The sequence below is a fragment of the Myotis yumanensis genome, unplaced genomic scaffold (genome assembly GCF_028538775.1).
Source record: "Myotis yumanensis isolate MYYU_CA2020_CCGP unplaced genomic scaffold, mMyoYum1.0.hap1 SCAF_1, whole genome shotgun sequence".
Lineage (NCBI taxonomy): Eukaryota > Metazoa > Chordata > Mammalia > Chiroptera > Vespertilionidae > Myotis > Myotis yumanensis.
The window spans coordinates 179,163,918-179,179,508 of record NW_027223752.1 but is presented as its reverse complement, the minus strand read 5'-3'; the positions used below and the strand labels follow the sequence as shown (position 1 = coordinate 179,179,508).

At 40.7% G+C, this 15,591-nt stretch overlaps 1 protein-coding gene and 1 pseudogene across 2 annotated transcripts in view; one reads left to right on the top strand and one right to left on the bottom strand.

The window, feature by feature from the left end:
• The window catches only part of CCSER1 (coiled-coil serine rich protein 1), a 1,176,231-nt gene that overhangs the window by 1,072,310 nt on the left and 88,330 nt on the right, over positions 1–15,591 (top strand). The gene's annotated exons all lie outside the window — the stretch shown is intronic.
• LOC138999056 (insulin-like growth factor 2 mRNA-binding protein 1) overlaps positions 1–15,591 on the bottom strand; it is a 92,778-nt pseudogene that overhangs the window by 61,867 nt on the left and 15,320 nt on the right.

Genomic DNA, 15,591 nt, shown 5'->3' with positions numbered 1-15,591 from the left:
CTACATTAAGCTTTGTAGCTTTTTCACTTGTACTTTATAAACTATATAGTTTCATATATTTACTGTTTTTGTTAGTATTAGCTCCCACACACTTGGAAATACGTGCTTGTGACTTCTTTTTTAATGGCTAAGCAAATTCAGGTAGTTTTAATGTAGTAGCACAACTCCAAATAGAACATTTAACTAGTTTTTAGAGGAATAAGTAAAATTATAATTCACTTCAATATAAGGACATATTGTTAAATGTTGAAATTGGCATCGGCAAGATAAAAACGTTGAATATTTTCTAACATGATAACAAACCTGCATGCCATTGTTTCTCCCTGTCCTCTGGGCTGTGACAGAAGTGGCTCATGTTTGTGTTCCCTGTTTTGTGAGAACACTTCACACATCCCCACCCAGTTCTAAAGGATTACTGAGTCGAAGAAGAATACAGTCATATCTTTTTTTTTTTTAAATGTCACATAAGTTCAGGAGATTTTTTTTTGGCATTTTGGAAACTGCAGTCTAGAGCACAACTGTTTTAAAATGTCATTCTTATTCTAGATGAGAGAATCTGACACTTCTTACTTCTAAGGCAACTGTTAATATGTTACAAGTGTCTTCTCAATCATTACTGAATTGGAGCAAGTACTCGATCTATAGATCATGGTTCTTCAGGGAGTACATTTTTATCAGATGATATTTGTTCTCTTAGTGTGTGTGTGTGAGAGAGAGAGAGAGAGAGAGAGGAGAGGGGAGCTTAGCTTTAATATATGATTTATTTTCTGTTTTATCACAAAAAGGAAATCCATTTATTGGCTTTTTCTCCCCTCTCTTTCTCTCCTCTCCCCTCTCTACTACGAATGTTCCAAAGGTTATATCAAACATTTTGACATGCAGCATTCAAATGCTTTCATAGTCAGAAGTCATGGGGTGTTTTGGTTTGCTAGGACTGCCATAACAACATACCAGACTCGGTGACTAAAACAGCATACATTTGTTTTCTCACAGTTTTGAAGGCTATAAGTCCAAGATTAAGACAGGCAGGTGTGGTTTCTCCTGAAGCATCTCTGCTTGGCTTATAGATAGCCTTCTTCTCTCTGTGTCCTTCCACAGCCTCTGTGTGCTCACATCCTTGCTCTCTCTTTTGATGTCCAACTTTCTTCTTACAGAAACCCTAGTCATATTAAATTAGTGTTCACCCTAACAGCCTCATGTTAAATTAATTACCTCTTTAAAGGCTTTATCTTCACAGACTGTCACAGGTCGAGGTACTGGGCGTAGGGATTCAACATATGCATTTTGGGGAGACACAATTTAGCCTATAACATGGGGTTTGCAAGCTATTTCCCAAAGTAAGTTTAGGAAACCTTCTAAAACTTAACATTGTTTATAGTTATACTGGGAGAGTTTAGCTATTGCTACAAGCAGCCACAATGCAAACCCTAAATAAGGAGGTAAGAATTTGAGGATATTTAAAAGTGTATCAGGTAGAATCCCAGGAGAGTGTCACTCTATTAGCAAATGTAAATCTGTAGCATAGTAAATGATATTGTACCCCATCTGATTAAAAAAAAAAAATGTCTTGGCAGAAGATGGTTTTCACAGGAGCTAGAGAAAAGCAGTCAAAAGGGTAAGGCCTCCATGTTAAAATTCCCAGCAATGCCTTGTGCTGAGATCAGGGTGGGAAGATCCTCAAACACTCTAGATCAGTGGTTCTCAACCTTCTGGCCCTTTAAAACAGTTCCTCATGTTGTGAACCCCAACCATAAAATTATTTTCGTTGCTACTTCATAACTGTAATGTTGCTACTGTTATGAATCGTAATGTAAATATCTGATATGCAGGATGGTCTTAGGCGACCCCTGTGAAAGGGTCGTTCGACCACCAAAGGGGTCGCAACCCACAGGTTGAGAACCGATGCTCTAGATGCTACCAAGATATTTTCTCTGTGGGTCTGACTGAAGCCAGTTGGATTGCAATGTCATTGTTTTCCTTTACTCCGATTCCACTTTTGTCAAGAGTGATTCATTCTGAAATTCAACTTCTCCCATGCTGCAACAATGAGAATCTCACGGACAGCAAACATAAATATTCCAGTTCCAGGGAAAGAGTGTCCCCAGTTGTAAATGAATAGACAGGCTTTCTGGTTTGTTCAGCAATCTAACATGAGCTCCCAGACAGTCCTGCTTAAGCTGGCTGCCCATCTCTCTGGAAACTTCCCCAGTGTGGTTGTGACTTTAAATTAACTTCAGCATGCTATTTCATAAATACTGTAGTCTTTTTATTCCTACTCAGTGAAAAAATTTACATCATTAGTCATTACATTCAGAAATTCCCCTAAGCTCTTTGTAATGTATTTTTCTTTGAAACATCTTGTCCAATCTTTATCTTTAATTGAATAGCTCTTTATGTGACTTTTTTTTTTCTCAAACTGAAAAACACTATATTCAGCCTAGTCAAACTTGTCCTTACTTCAGGAACTTAAGATCTATTTTAGATCGTTTCATAACTTTTTTTTTACACTTTTCAGATCAAATAACAACACCTCAGAGGCCTTCTCTGACTAACCTTGCTAAAATGACCTCTCACCACCAGCCTCGGTCACTACTATATAGAAAAAAGGCTGACAGTACTTAGGGCCAGTGAATATGTCTTTCCTAAACAAGATCAAGGAGTCAGTGAATCAATTTTTGGGTCCTGCAGAATATTTGAAGAATGAAAGTGACAATACAGATTTTTAAGTTAACACGTATCCATACATTTTCAGGTTTTAAGTAAACATTTACTAAAAATTATCTCTCTATATAAAAGGCTAAGTGACCGTTCAACTGGTAGCTATGATACACACTGACCACCAGAGGGGAGACGCTCAATGCACAGGCATGGGAACATAGAACAGACTGATGAATCTCAGAGGGAAGGGGGAAGGGAGGAGGGCAGGAAGAGATTAACTAAAGATCTTATATGCATACGAGAGGCCCGGTGCACAGATTCGTGCACCGGTGGGATCCCTTGGTCTGGCCTTGGGGGGATCAGTTTGAAACTGGCAGTCCGACATCACCCAAGGGGTCTGGGATTGCAAGAGGGCAAAGGCCAGGTCAAGGGACCCCACTGGTGCATGAATCCATGCACCAGGCCTCTAGTATATAATATCTATCTGCATTCCTATGATATGTATGAGTTCACTCTGTCTTCCATTTGAGAATGATTGATTCTTAGCTTCCAAGAGATCCACCTGTAAACAGTTTACTTCAGTGATTCTCCTAGAGTGGTCATCAAGAAAAATTATTAAAAATGCAAATTTTGGACCCACCCCAGAACAACTAAATCAGAAACTCTGGTGGTGCAATCCAGTCATCTGTATTTTAACAGAACCTTTCAGTGACTCATTTGTGAGCTACCTAATCAAATGTCTAAATCAATACTTATAGCTATTTGAATTAAAATAGTAGCATTGCTATTTGAATATACTTGGGCTTCTTCAATCATTTTAGAACCTACTGATATAACCATAGAAAATCAATCTTATTTCACTCTGATTTATAATTCCACCCACAGGCTTGGCATCTCAAAATTATCCACGTGCCCTATACCTAATTTCTCAGCTAAAAGTCAATGTAGACTTGGGTTCATTTCCTAATTCATGGATGAAAAGCTATTTCCCATTACATTTCTTTGGTATAGGACAGGGAAAAAAATGAACAGGAAATGACAATAACCCAGCACCAATTAATCAACCTTGCTGTCATTTCTTAAATATCATTTTCACAAATATGTGATTTCAGAGCTTTGGTAGAGGACAAAGGGATGATTTGGTAAGCTCCAAAATAAAAAAAGGCTGTCTAATGTCAGGGAACATAGTTTCTTTCCGAATCATGACATCTTTATGCCATGAATAAATATTTGAAATTCAGATAATATATGTCACTATTTTTTATGGCATAAAGATAACAGAATTATAAGAGAGGAACTTCATTGTTTTTACACTTTGACAAAAAAAATATGGGTCTGTTTTGAAAAGGGAAAAGCAGTCGCATGTATCACTGAAGAAGCAGGAGACAATGATTACCCTCCTGCCTTTTATCTCCACCTGTGGTGAACTCACTTGTACTCTTCTTGCCCTACAAACAGAACTGCAATCTCCAATGCAATTACTACCTAACCTTTGCAAGCTGCCTGTATCATCAAAACATTTCTTTTCAGGAACATACTAGGCTTAAAGAAGATAGTTACTGATACATTGAAGTACCTCTTTCTAGTTCAGGCAGATGTTCTTGGCTCTTCAGTACAGATGATTCTTTTCTTGTTTTCATTATTTTTTTACTATATCTTAATCTAAATGAGTAAAAATTAAAATGTCTGTGATTGAAATCACTTGGGAATGAAGTTGAGGAGCATGTACATAAATATAAAAATAATTACGAATAACTTCATTATGTAAATTTATATATACGCACACACATACTAGTATATATGTTGACTGTAGGTACACATAAATATATAATACTCTTAAAATAATGAAACTAAGGCCCAAATATGGTAGGGAAACCGAATTTATGACAAAAATGAAATTTAAAATAAGTTTTTTAAAAAATTAGAATGTAAATATTCTTTGAGACCACTTTGTGTATACCCCAATTCACTTAACTATAATTATTGAGAATTGCATTTTTCACTATTTTTAAGTGCTCAGATTTGAAGAATACTCAAAAGAAAAAACAATTTTGTGATCACTATTTCCTGGCCATTATAGATAGTTCCACACTCAATTCAGATTTTCCTCCATATAATTGTATAATGTTAGCTAGTATAAAAATCTGATTCAGTTTTCAATAACTTCTCAAATACATATAACTAAAATATGAAGGTATCAGGAAGAGAAACATAAACAATATACTAGTACACGTGTTTAAAGAGGTAATACATTTTTAATTTTTTTTAATATCTACACTAATAAAAGAGAAACATGGTAATTAGCATTCGACCGCTACCCTTCCCATTGGCTAATCAGCATATCCTTATGCAAATTATCTGCCAGCCAAGATGGCGGCCAGCAGCCATGCACTGAAGTGAACAGGGAGGCTTGCTTGCTCCAGTGATGGCAGACTCCAACGTTCCCCGCACTTGCCGGCCTCTCAGCTGCAACTCTAAGCAACTATGTTGCAAATATAGAAGCTAAACAAAACCCCAGAAACCCGCTTTCAGTCAGCTGGGCTTCAGCCAGCCTGACTGCAACATTGTATCAATGTTTTCAGCAGCAAGGCCTCAGAGCTAAAGCCTGCCCAGAATAGAAAAAAAAAAAGAAAAAAAGGACAGGTTGGGAGCTTCAGTCACCTGCCAGCTGGAAAACAGCCCTCAGCCCCTCAGCCAGCCTGGCCAGGCACCCCAGTGGGGACCCCCACCCTGATCCAGGACACCCTTCAGGGCAAACCACCTGTGCACCAGGCCTCTATCTTATATAGTAAAAGGGTAATATGCCTCTCGGCACCGGGATCAGCATGACAGGGGGCAGCACCCAAACCCCCGATCGCCCTGCAGCTCTGTGTGTGACAGGGTGCGGTGCCCCAACCTCCTGATCTGCCCTGCTCTGTGTGTGACAGGGGGCAGTGCCCCAACTCCCCTATCAGCCCTACTCTGTTCATGACAGGGGGGAGCTCCTCAACCCCCTGATCGGCCCTGCTCTGTTCATGACAGGAGGGAGCTCTTCAACCTCCTAATGGGTCCTGTTCTGTGTGTGACAGGGGGGAGCTCCCCAACCCCCTGATCGGCCCTGCTCTGTGTGTGACAGGGTACAGATCCCCAACCCTCCTGATGGGCCCTGCTCTGTGAGTGACAGGGGGCAGCGCCCCAACCCCCTGATCGGCCCTGCTCTGTGAGTGACAGGGGGCAGCGCCCCAACCCCCTGATTGGCTCTGCTCTGTGAGGGACAGGATGCAGCGCCCCAACCCCCTGATCCGCCCTGCTCTGTGCGTGACAGAGGGCGGCACCCCAACTCCCCAATCGGCCCTGCTCTGAGCCCAACCAGGGGCTGTACCTAGGGATTGGGCCTGCCCTCTGCCACCCAGGAGCAGGCCTAAGCCAGCAGGTCGTTATCTCCCAAGGGGTCCCAGACTGCGAGAGGGCACAGGCCGGGCTGGGGGACCCCCTCTCCCCCACTCCCCTGAGTGCACAAATTTTTGTCCACCGGGCCTCTAGTTTTTAATGATTTCAGAGAGGAAGGCGGAAGGAGAGAGAGATAGAAAAATCAATGATGAGAGAGAATCATTGATCAGCTGCCTCCAGCATCCCTCCCCCCCCCTCTGGGGATAGAGCCCACAACCCTGGCATGTATCCTGACCATCCTGACCGGGAATCGAACTCTGACCTCCTGGTTCATAAGTTGACGCTCAAACACTGAGGAATGCTGGCTGGGCAAGGTAATAAATACTTTTAATGCCTTATGAGCAATGAATACAAAAGCCTTGTTAATTTAAAACAAAAACAGGAAGGGAGGGGAGGGTGAGTGGGGAAAGATCAACCAATGAACTTGTATGCATATATGCATAACCTGTGGACACAGAAAATGGGGTGGTGAGGGCCTGAGGGGAATGGCAACAAGCTAGAAGAGGTTAATGGAGGGAAAAGGAGGACCTATGTAATACTTCAAACAATAAAGATTGGGGGTGGGGAGGAACAGTAACTGTTCTTATAAAATAAATATGAAATATATTTATGCCAGGGATATATAAATAGAAAATTCAGATACTATAGAGATTTTATTTATGTTAATTCTTCCAATCCATGAACACAGTATATTCTTCCATTTGTTTGTGTTTTACTTTTTCTTTTTTCAATGTCCTGTAGTTTCCTTCCTTCCTTCCTTTCCTCCTTCCTTCCTTCCTTCCTTCCTTCCTTCCTTCCTTCCTTCCTCCTTCCTCCCTCCCTCCCACCCTCCCTCCCTCCCTCCCTCTCTCTTTCTCTCTTTCCCTCTTTCTTTCCCTCTTTCTTTCCCCCTCCCTTTCTTTCTTTATTTTCTTTCTTTCTTTCTTTCTTTCTTTCTTTCTTTCTTTCTTTCTTTCTTTCTTTCTTTCTTCCTTCCTTCCTTCCTTCCTTCCTTCCTTCCTTCCTTCCTTCCTTCCTTCCTTCCTTCCTTTCTTTCTTTCTTTCTTTCTTTCTTTCTTTCTTTCTTTCTTTCTTTCTTTCATTTTTTCTGTTAATCCTCACCCAAGGATATTTTTCCATTGATTTTTAGGGGTAGTGGAAGAGAGAAGGAAAGACAGAGAGAGACATCGATGTGAGAAACACATTGATTGGTTGCCTCTTGCACAAGCCCCAACCAGGGCCAGGGCCTGGGAGGAGCCTGCCACCAAGTATGTGCCCTTGACCAGAATCAAACCCGGGATCCTTAGGTCCGCAGACTTATACTCTACCCACTGAGGCAAACCAGTTAGGGCTGTCCTGTAGTATTCTGAGTACGGATCTTTTACTGCCTTGGCTAAGTTTGTTCTAGGTATCTATTGTTTTTTGTTGCAATAGTAAATAGGATTGTTTTGGGTTGCTTTTTTTTCTTTTTTTAGTTTCTATTTCTGAGTTCATTATTGGTGTATAAAAATGCCATCCATTTCTGGATGTTAACTTTGTATCCTGCTACTTTGTCAAATTCATTTATTAAATCTAAGTAGTTTTTTGTTGGAGTCTTTAGGGTTTTCTGTTTACAATATCATGTCATCTGCAAGTAATGACAGCCTTATTTCCTCTTTTCCAGTTTGGATGCCTTTTATTTTTTTTCATCTTGTCTGATTGTGGTGGTTAGGATTTCCAGTACTAGGGTGAATAAGAGTGGTGAAAGCAGACATCCCTGTCTTGTTCCTATTCCAAAGTGAAATGGTTTTTAGTTTTTGCCCATCAAGTATGATGTTGACTATAAGTTTGTCATATATGGCATTTGTTATGGTGAGGTGTAATCCCTTTATTCCCACTTTGCTAAGAGTTTTTATCAAAAATGGATGCTGGATTTTGTCAAATGCTTTTTCTGTATATATTGATATTAGAGACACGGTGCATGAAATTCATGCACAAGTGGGGTCCCTAGGCCTGGCCGGCGATCAGGGCTGATCAGGTTCCCCGCCTCCCCGCCTTCCTGCCTCCTCCTTTCCTCGCCGCCCATGCACTGCCACCGTGTGGTCCCCCACCTTCCCAACTCCCCCCTCCTCCTTCCCTCAACTCCTCTGTCTACCGCCACCGACCCCTGGTTCCCCATCCCAGCCCAGGGCCCGGCCCAGATTGGGCGTTCGGGACCTACCAATTGGGGGTTAGGGGGGACCCGGGAGGTTGGCCACTGGCCACGAGGAGGGAGCTGGCCCTCAAACCCCCTGGGAAAGGGGCTGTGTTCCCTGACCCAGCCAGGGCGCCCGGCCCCAATCAGGTGATCTGGGCCTGCTGGCCGGGGTGAGGAACTGGGAGGTTGGCCAGGAGGCCCCATCAATGATCTGGGCCTGAGGGATGGGGGCAGCTCCCTGCGTTGAGCATCTGCCCCCTGGTGGTCAGTGTGTATATAGCAACCGGTTGTTCCAGTTGGTCCAGTCATTCCATCCTAATGGTTGCTTAGGCTTTTATATATATAGATGATCATGTGAATTTTATCTTTCATTTTGTTTAAGTGATATATCACATTTAGTGATTTACAAATATTGTACCAATCTTGCTTCGCTGGGATAAATCCCATTTGTTCATGGTGAATAATCTTTTTAATATATTGCTGGATTTAATTTGCTAATATTTTGTTGAGGATTTTGACATCTATGTTTATCAGAGATATTAGCCTATAATTTTAACATGTTGTAGCGTCTTTATCTGGTTTGGGGATTAGGATAATGCTTGACTCATAAAAAGAGCTTGGGAGTCTTCATTCCTCTTGAATTTTTTGGAATAGTAACACTCCCCTGTGAAACCATTCGGGTATGGGACTTTTAATTTCTGGGAGTTTTTTGATCACTGATTCAATTTCATTTGTTGTTATTGGTCTAATCAGAGTTTCTGATTCTTCTGGAGTCAGTTTTGCCAGATTTTATGTTTTTGGGAATTTGTCCATTTCACCCATATTGTCCAATTTGTTGGCATATAGTTGTTTGTAATATTTTCTTATGATCTTTTGTATTTCTGTGGTATCAGCTGTTACTTCACCTTTTTCATTTCTGATTTTATTTGTTTATATTCTCTCTTCTTTGTTTCTTGATAAGTCTGGCTAGCGATTCATCAATCTTGTTTATCTTTTCAAAGAACCAGCCCAAAACAATCTATAGATTGAAGCAATCCTTATTAAAATACTGACAGCATAGCTCACAGATCTAGAACAAATACTCCAAAAATTAACATGGAACCAAAAAAAAAACCCAGATATCCACAGCAATCTTGAGAAAGAGGAACAAAGTAGGAGGGATCACAATAGCTGATATCAAATTATACTACAAAACCACTGTAACCAAAACAGCCTGGTACTGGCACAAGAACAGGCACATAGATCAATGGAACAGAACAGAGAACCCAGAAATCGACCCAAGCCATTATGCTCAATTAATATTTAAAAAAAGGAGGCAAGAACATAAAATTAAATCAAGACAGTCTCTTCAATAAATTCTGTTGGGTAATTGGAAAGGTACATGCAAAAATAAAAAATAAATAACTAGCCCACCAACATGCACTATAGACAAGAATAAATTTAAAATGGATAAAAGACTTAAATGTAAGTAGTGAAATCCTAAATATCCTAGAAGAAATCATAGGCAGCCAACTTTTAGACATTTCTCATAGCAATATATTTGCTGATACATCTCCTAGGGGAAGGGAAACAAGCGAGAAAATAAATGGGACTTCATCAAAATGAAAAGCTCTGTAAGCAAAAGAAACCATCAAAAAAATGAAAAGGGAGCCCACTGTATGATAGAACATATTTGGCAATGAAACAGCTGATAAAAGGGTTAATTTACAAAGAACTAATACAACTCAACAAAAGGGAGACAAACAATCCAATTTAAAAATGGGTGAAGAACCTAAGTAGATACTTCTCCAAGGAGGGCATTCAGATGTCCAAGAGAGCTATGAAAAAATTCTCAAAGTCATTGGTCAGAGAGATGCAAATTAAAAGGACAATGAGCTATCACCTCACATCTGTCAGAATGGCTACCATCAACAAATCAACAGATGACAAGTGCTTGCAAGGTTGTTGAGAAAAGGGAACCCTGTACTCTGCTGGTGGGAATGCAGATTATTGCAGCCATTATGGAAATCAGTATGGAGTTTCCTCCAAAAAAATAAAAATGGAATTGCCATTTGATCCAGCAATCCCAGTTCTAGGAATATATCCCATGAATTCTGAAACACAAATCAGAAAACAATATATGTACTCCTACTTCATAGCAGCACTATTTACAATAGCTTAGATCTGGAAACAGCCCAAGTGCCCATCAGTAGATGAATGGGTAAAGAAGATGTGATACATTTACTCAGTGGAATACTGTGCTAAAGAAGGATCTCTTACCCTTTGAGACAGCACAGGGGACCTGGAGAGTATTATGCTAAACGAAATAAGCCAGTTAGAAAAAGACATGTATTACATGACCTTACTCATATGAGAAATCTAAAGAACAAAATAAACTGATGAACAAAATAGATCCAGAGATATAGAAACAAGGAACAAACAGATGAATCTCAGAGGGAAAGGGAGGTGGGGTCCAGGAAGATATTAACAAAATAATGTATATGCATATATGCATAATCCATGGACACAGAAAATAGTGGCTGAAGTCCTAGGGATGGGGAGGTGGGTGTGGGGTAGAGAGGGTCAATAGATAATGGGGGCCATCTGTAATACTTTAAACAATAAAGATAAATTTAAAAAAAAGAAAATTTAGGATTTGTTTACATTGTGGCAGACCAAGATGACATTGAAGTTTAAATTAGAAATTGAGGTTTTTGCATTTTTTCTTTCTTTTTTCGCTGTTTTATGTTTAAAATACCTCAAATCTTGGGAAATATGAGTCAAGAGGCAGCAGGGAGGATGTACATAAATCTGTTTACAAGGCATGCTGTGAGCCCAAAGGAAACTAGTTTGCATCATACTTACTGCTGTTTCATTGTGGGAAAGATTCTATGTATGGAAACAAATATACTCAAATATTAAGTTGCAGAACAAAAGAGAAAAGTTAGTTATCTGATTTTTTTAAAATAAAAATATTGTAAGAATAAGTTATAATGAAACAGGTCTCAGTCAGGTAATGGCTGTTTTGCTATCAGTTATATATGTTAGCCATTAATTTGCCAAATTTAATTTAGATCAACACTTCTAGTAGTTTCTAATACTTATAATTATTGATTACATATAATGAAAACATTTAATTTCCAGCTCTATTCTTTTCATCATGTATAACAATTATTTTCACATGATTTTGAAAAATGCAATTCATTATCCAACCATAGATTCCAAAATATGAAGCCCTGGGGATTCAGCAGTAAAATAAAGTTCTTGCAGTATTAGAAGACTTACATTCTTGTAAGGGTGAAGGGAAGGTAGCAAACAAAATTAAACAAATAAGCATAACATCTGTTAGGAAGTGATGAGTTCTAAGCATAAAAAAGGATAAAGGGAAAGAGAATGACATGAATTGGAAGAAAGCGCTCTCTTGTAACCAGGGATGATTTTTTTCAGGTAACATTTACATGCGTCCTGAAAAAGGTGATTGAGCCAGCCAAATGGACACGTGGGACAGTAATGTATAAGGCTGAAGAAATAGCAAATGCAAACACCTTGAGGCAGAAACATGAACATCCTTTTGTAAGAAAATGAGTGAAGGATTCTGACTAGAATTAAGTGATCAAGCAAGAGCTGGTAGAGGGAGAGAAAGGTTAGAAGGTGAAGTCAAAAAGGTAGATTGATTGATAGGCAGCTCATGCCAATTCATGCAGGCTCTCATAAGAATTTCCAGTTTTATTCCGGGTGATAGGGAAAGTTATTAGAAAGGGGTTTTTTTTGTTTGTTTTTGGTTTTGGGGGTTTTTGTTGTTGTTTTTTTTTTTTTTTTGGTTTCTCATAATGTTCCTTTCCTCTCTTGAGCCCCCTGCCTGCATTATTCCCTTTCCATCTTGCCTATTCATTACATTACAGCCTCTGGAACAGTTAGATTTCTTTGACTTCAGTATCTTCCCAATCCCCACTTTCTCTTTCTCTATAAACTTAAGCTCCATAAATAACTTCTTTGATTATGTTATTCTCTCATCAAAACTTAATAAAAACAAAAACAGTAATGATAGGCATAATTTATAGTGTTGCATCCATTATCCATTTTTAAAATGAAATTTATTGGGGTAACATTACAGAAGTTTCAGCTGTACAATTTTATAATACACCATCTGTATATTGCATTTTGCGCTCACCACTCAACGCCAAGTCTCTTTCCATCACCATATATTTGACTTCAGTTACCTTTTTTATCCTCTCTTCAATTCCCTTCCCTTCTCTTTTGGGTCTGAGGCAAGGTACCTAACCTTTGACTCAGTGAACTTATATGTAGAATGATAATCATAATAACACTGTCCTCAAAATTAAAATGTGAGAATGCACACAAAGCACTTTACATAGATCTTACTATATCATGTACACTTAACAATTATTAGTTGTCATCATTACCTTAATATTAACATGTCCATTAAATAATGCATCAGAACATAAAGGGATATTTCCATAGAAATTTAAATATTTTAATTATTATAGTACTACACTCGGGGTACTGTTTGATCACAACCTAGGTAAAACTATGCCTTACTAATATTATCAATGTACCAATAACATCTGTGAGCATTTAAAAACAAAAAATTATTCACACTATTTTTTTTTTCCATGTTTTAAAAACCTGAAGGAAATTTTATTTCTCTTCCCACTGGGATCTGGCCCATCCTCTCAGTGGAACCTGAAGAACTTAAACAATCCACGTTTAAAAGCATCCTGAGCTAGAATTTCCATGGTGACACCCTGAGGGGTGGGCAGTGTTGGGCCAATTGGTTGGGTGTTTGGGGCAGAGAGATCAGGGTTCCTCACTGGAACATCTCTCTCAAACAAGCGGGCAAACCTGATCGACATCCCGGCCCAAGTGTCCCTGATTCCTGCTCATTCTCAGGCCTGCTGGGGAGAAGGCGCTCTGGATTTCAGCCGCTTGTCCTGGAGTTGGTGCTGGGGAAGGGGCGGGTCACTTCCTCCGCGCCTGGGCCTGGCCTGGGCCTGGTTACTCTGTCCCTTTTGGTGCAGCTGTTTAACTTGGGCCAGGATGTCTGGGATCTTCCTCTGAGCCGATGGCTGGCATTCTATGCCCGCTGATCTTTTTTTCTTTTTTTTTAAATATATTTTATTGATTTTTTTTACAGAGAGGAAGGGAGAAGGATAGAGAGCCAGAAACATCAATGAGAGAGAAACACTGATCAGCTGCCCCCCGCACACTCCCCACTGGGGATGTGCCCGCAACCCAAGGTACATGCCCTTGACCGGAATCGAACCTGGGACCCTTGAGTCCGCAGGCCGATGCTCTATCCGCTGAGCTAAACTGGTTAGGGCAATGCCCGCTGATCTTAATGATGACCTGGTCGTTCTCATCAGGGCTCTGGTCTCTTGGCACCACCACTTCAGCTGCTGTCAAATTCTGCAACTCATTCACCGTTTTGCCACCTTGGCCAATAACTCGGCCAGCTGCCGACGCTGGCACCCGGATATGGGTTTCCAGCTTTACTCCCTCCTTGGGACCAAAGAAATTCTCCTCCTTGAGTTTTCCATAAATTCTTCCCTGAGCCTTGAATTGGGCCTCTGGGGGTCCAGTGATGACGACCATACGGACTTTGGAGTCAGGAGTGAGTTTCCGGAGAAGCAATCTTGATGGAGGCGCTGGCGAAACGGAAGAGCTATTTGATGTGCTGCCCCTTCTTGCCGATGATGGCGCCCTCCGCTGGGCAGGGATGAAGACCGGCACCATCTCCTGCTCTGGAGCCTGCATAAAGGAGCTATAGGGAGCAGCTGCCTTGACACTGCTGGGAGGCGGCGGGACTGCACTGGACGAGGCTGGGAAAAGACCCACAGCAGCCAAGTTCAGGCCGGGGATGAGATGAGACTGCAGACTCATGGCAGCCCCGGCATTCTCATAGGCCTCCCGAACTTTTCTCCATGATCTCCTGCTCGGCCCTGCAGCCGTTCTCGATGGCCCCCTTCACGGCGATGGTCCTCTCGGGGTTAGAGAGGGTGAGGGCCTGCAGCAAGGAGATGGTGATTTTCGTCTCCGTGTCCTGCTCCACCTTCTTTTGGTTGCGTCCCTCCTTGCCAATGAGATGCCCCACGAAGTTATTATGGGCCAGGATCTTCAGGGGAACCTTGTCAGCCTTGGACTGGGTCTGTTTTGTGATATGTCGGATGGCGGCGCCCTCCTTGCCAATGATGGCGCCCACATACTGGGTGGGCAGCAGGAGCCGCAGGGGGATGTCCGCTGGCTGCTGCTTGGCAGGGGCCCCGGCTGCCACAGGCGAGCCCTGGAGAGGCTGAGAGCCAAAGCCCCCTCGGCGCCTGTTCTCAGGAACCTGTGCTATCTGCTCGTCGGGAATAGAGGAGACCTTCAAGGCATGGTTCTCCAGCTGGTGGCCATTCAGTTTCATGATGGCTCTTGTTCACAGTTCTCTACTGTTCCATACTGAGCAAGCAGGCTGTCCAGGACTTCCCATCGCATCTGGGGTGGGATATTTCGGATCTGAATTTTCCAACTCCTGAAATTAAAGGGAACAGGATTAGTGACCGTTTGGAATCTTCACACTATTTTTAAATGTATCTATTTTCTTGTTAATTATAATTTTTTAAACATCTAAATAAAGTTGCAAATTTTCTTCTTTGGCCAGTTTCTCCTGAAGAATAATTTTTTTTTTTTTTTTTACCATTAAAGAATAAGACTTTTGCATATGCTGGCTATCAGACAGATCAGCAGATGGAGAGTAGTTACAGTGACAGTGATGAATGCTAAGTTATTGTAATAATTTACAACTTTTCATGTTATTCAAATGTTTTACTTATTCTAAAAATTTAACTGACTGAAGAGTAGAATATGTCATTGCTAATAGTGTTGTTTTTTTCCAATGTAGTAATATGTCTGATGGTGGCAGCTTCTATTAGGAAAAATAAATGGTATTTCTGAAGTTTGAAAATAGTGTTGTTTGGGTAGGTTTTTAATATACTCCTGATGTGTACCATTATTAATTAGCATAATTTCAGTCCTCTTTGTGGGCCTGTTCTTGGCTTATCTCCTATGGGAATAAGATGGCTTTTATTTTAGGAATGCATTATAATGGATAGATTTTTACAAAAGCTTGTCAACACCATCCCTACTTCACTGTCTGTAGAAAGATAAAGCCAATGTTACTGGCAACAATCTTCTTGGCTAGAAGTATAGTCTCAACTTTCCTGCTGCCCCAAATCTCTGAAAAACTCAGTAGAAAGCCAGCCCATCCATGCTTTTGGATCAATAGTTTTCAAACTAATTATTAGTTGCTGAATCCTTCAAATAAAATCATGTGAGGAACTAAATTTACAAAATCAAAAAATGTATAACTT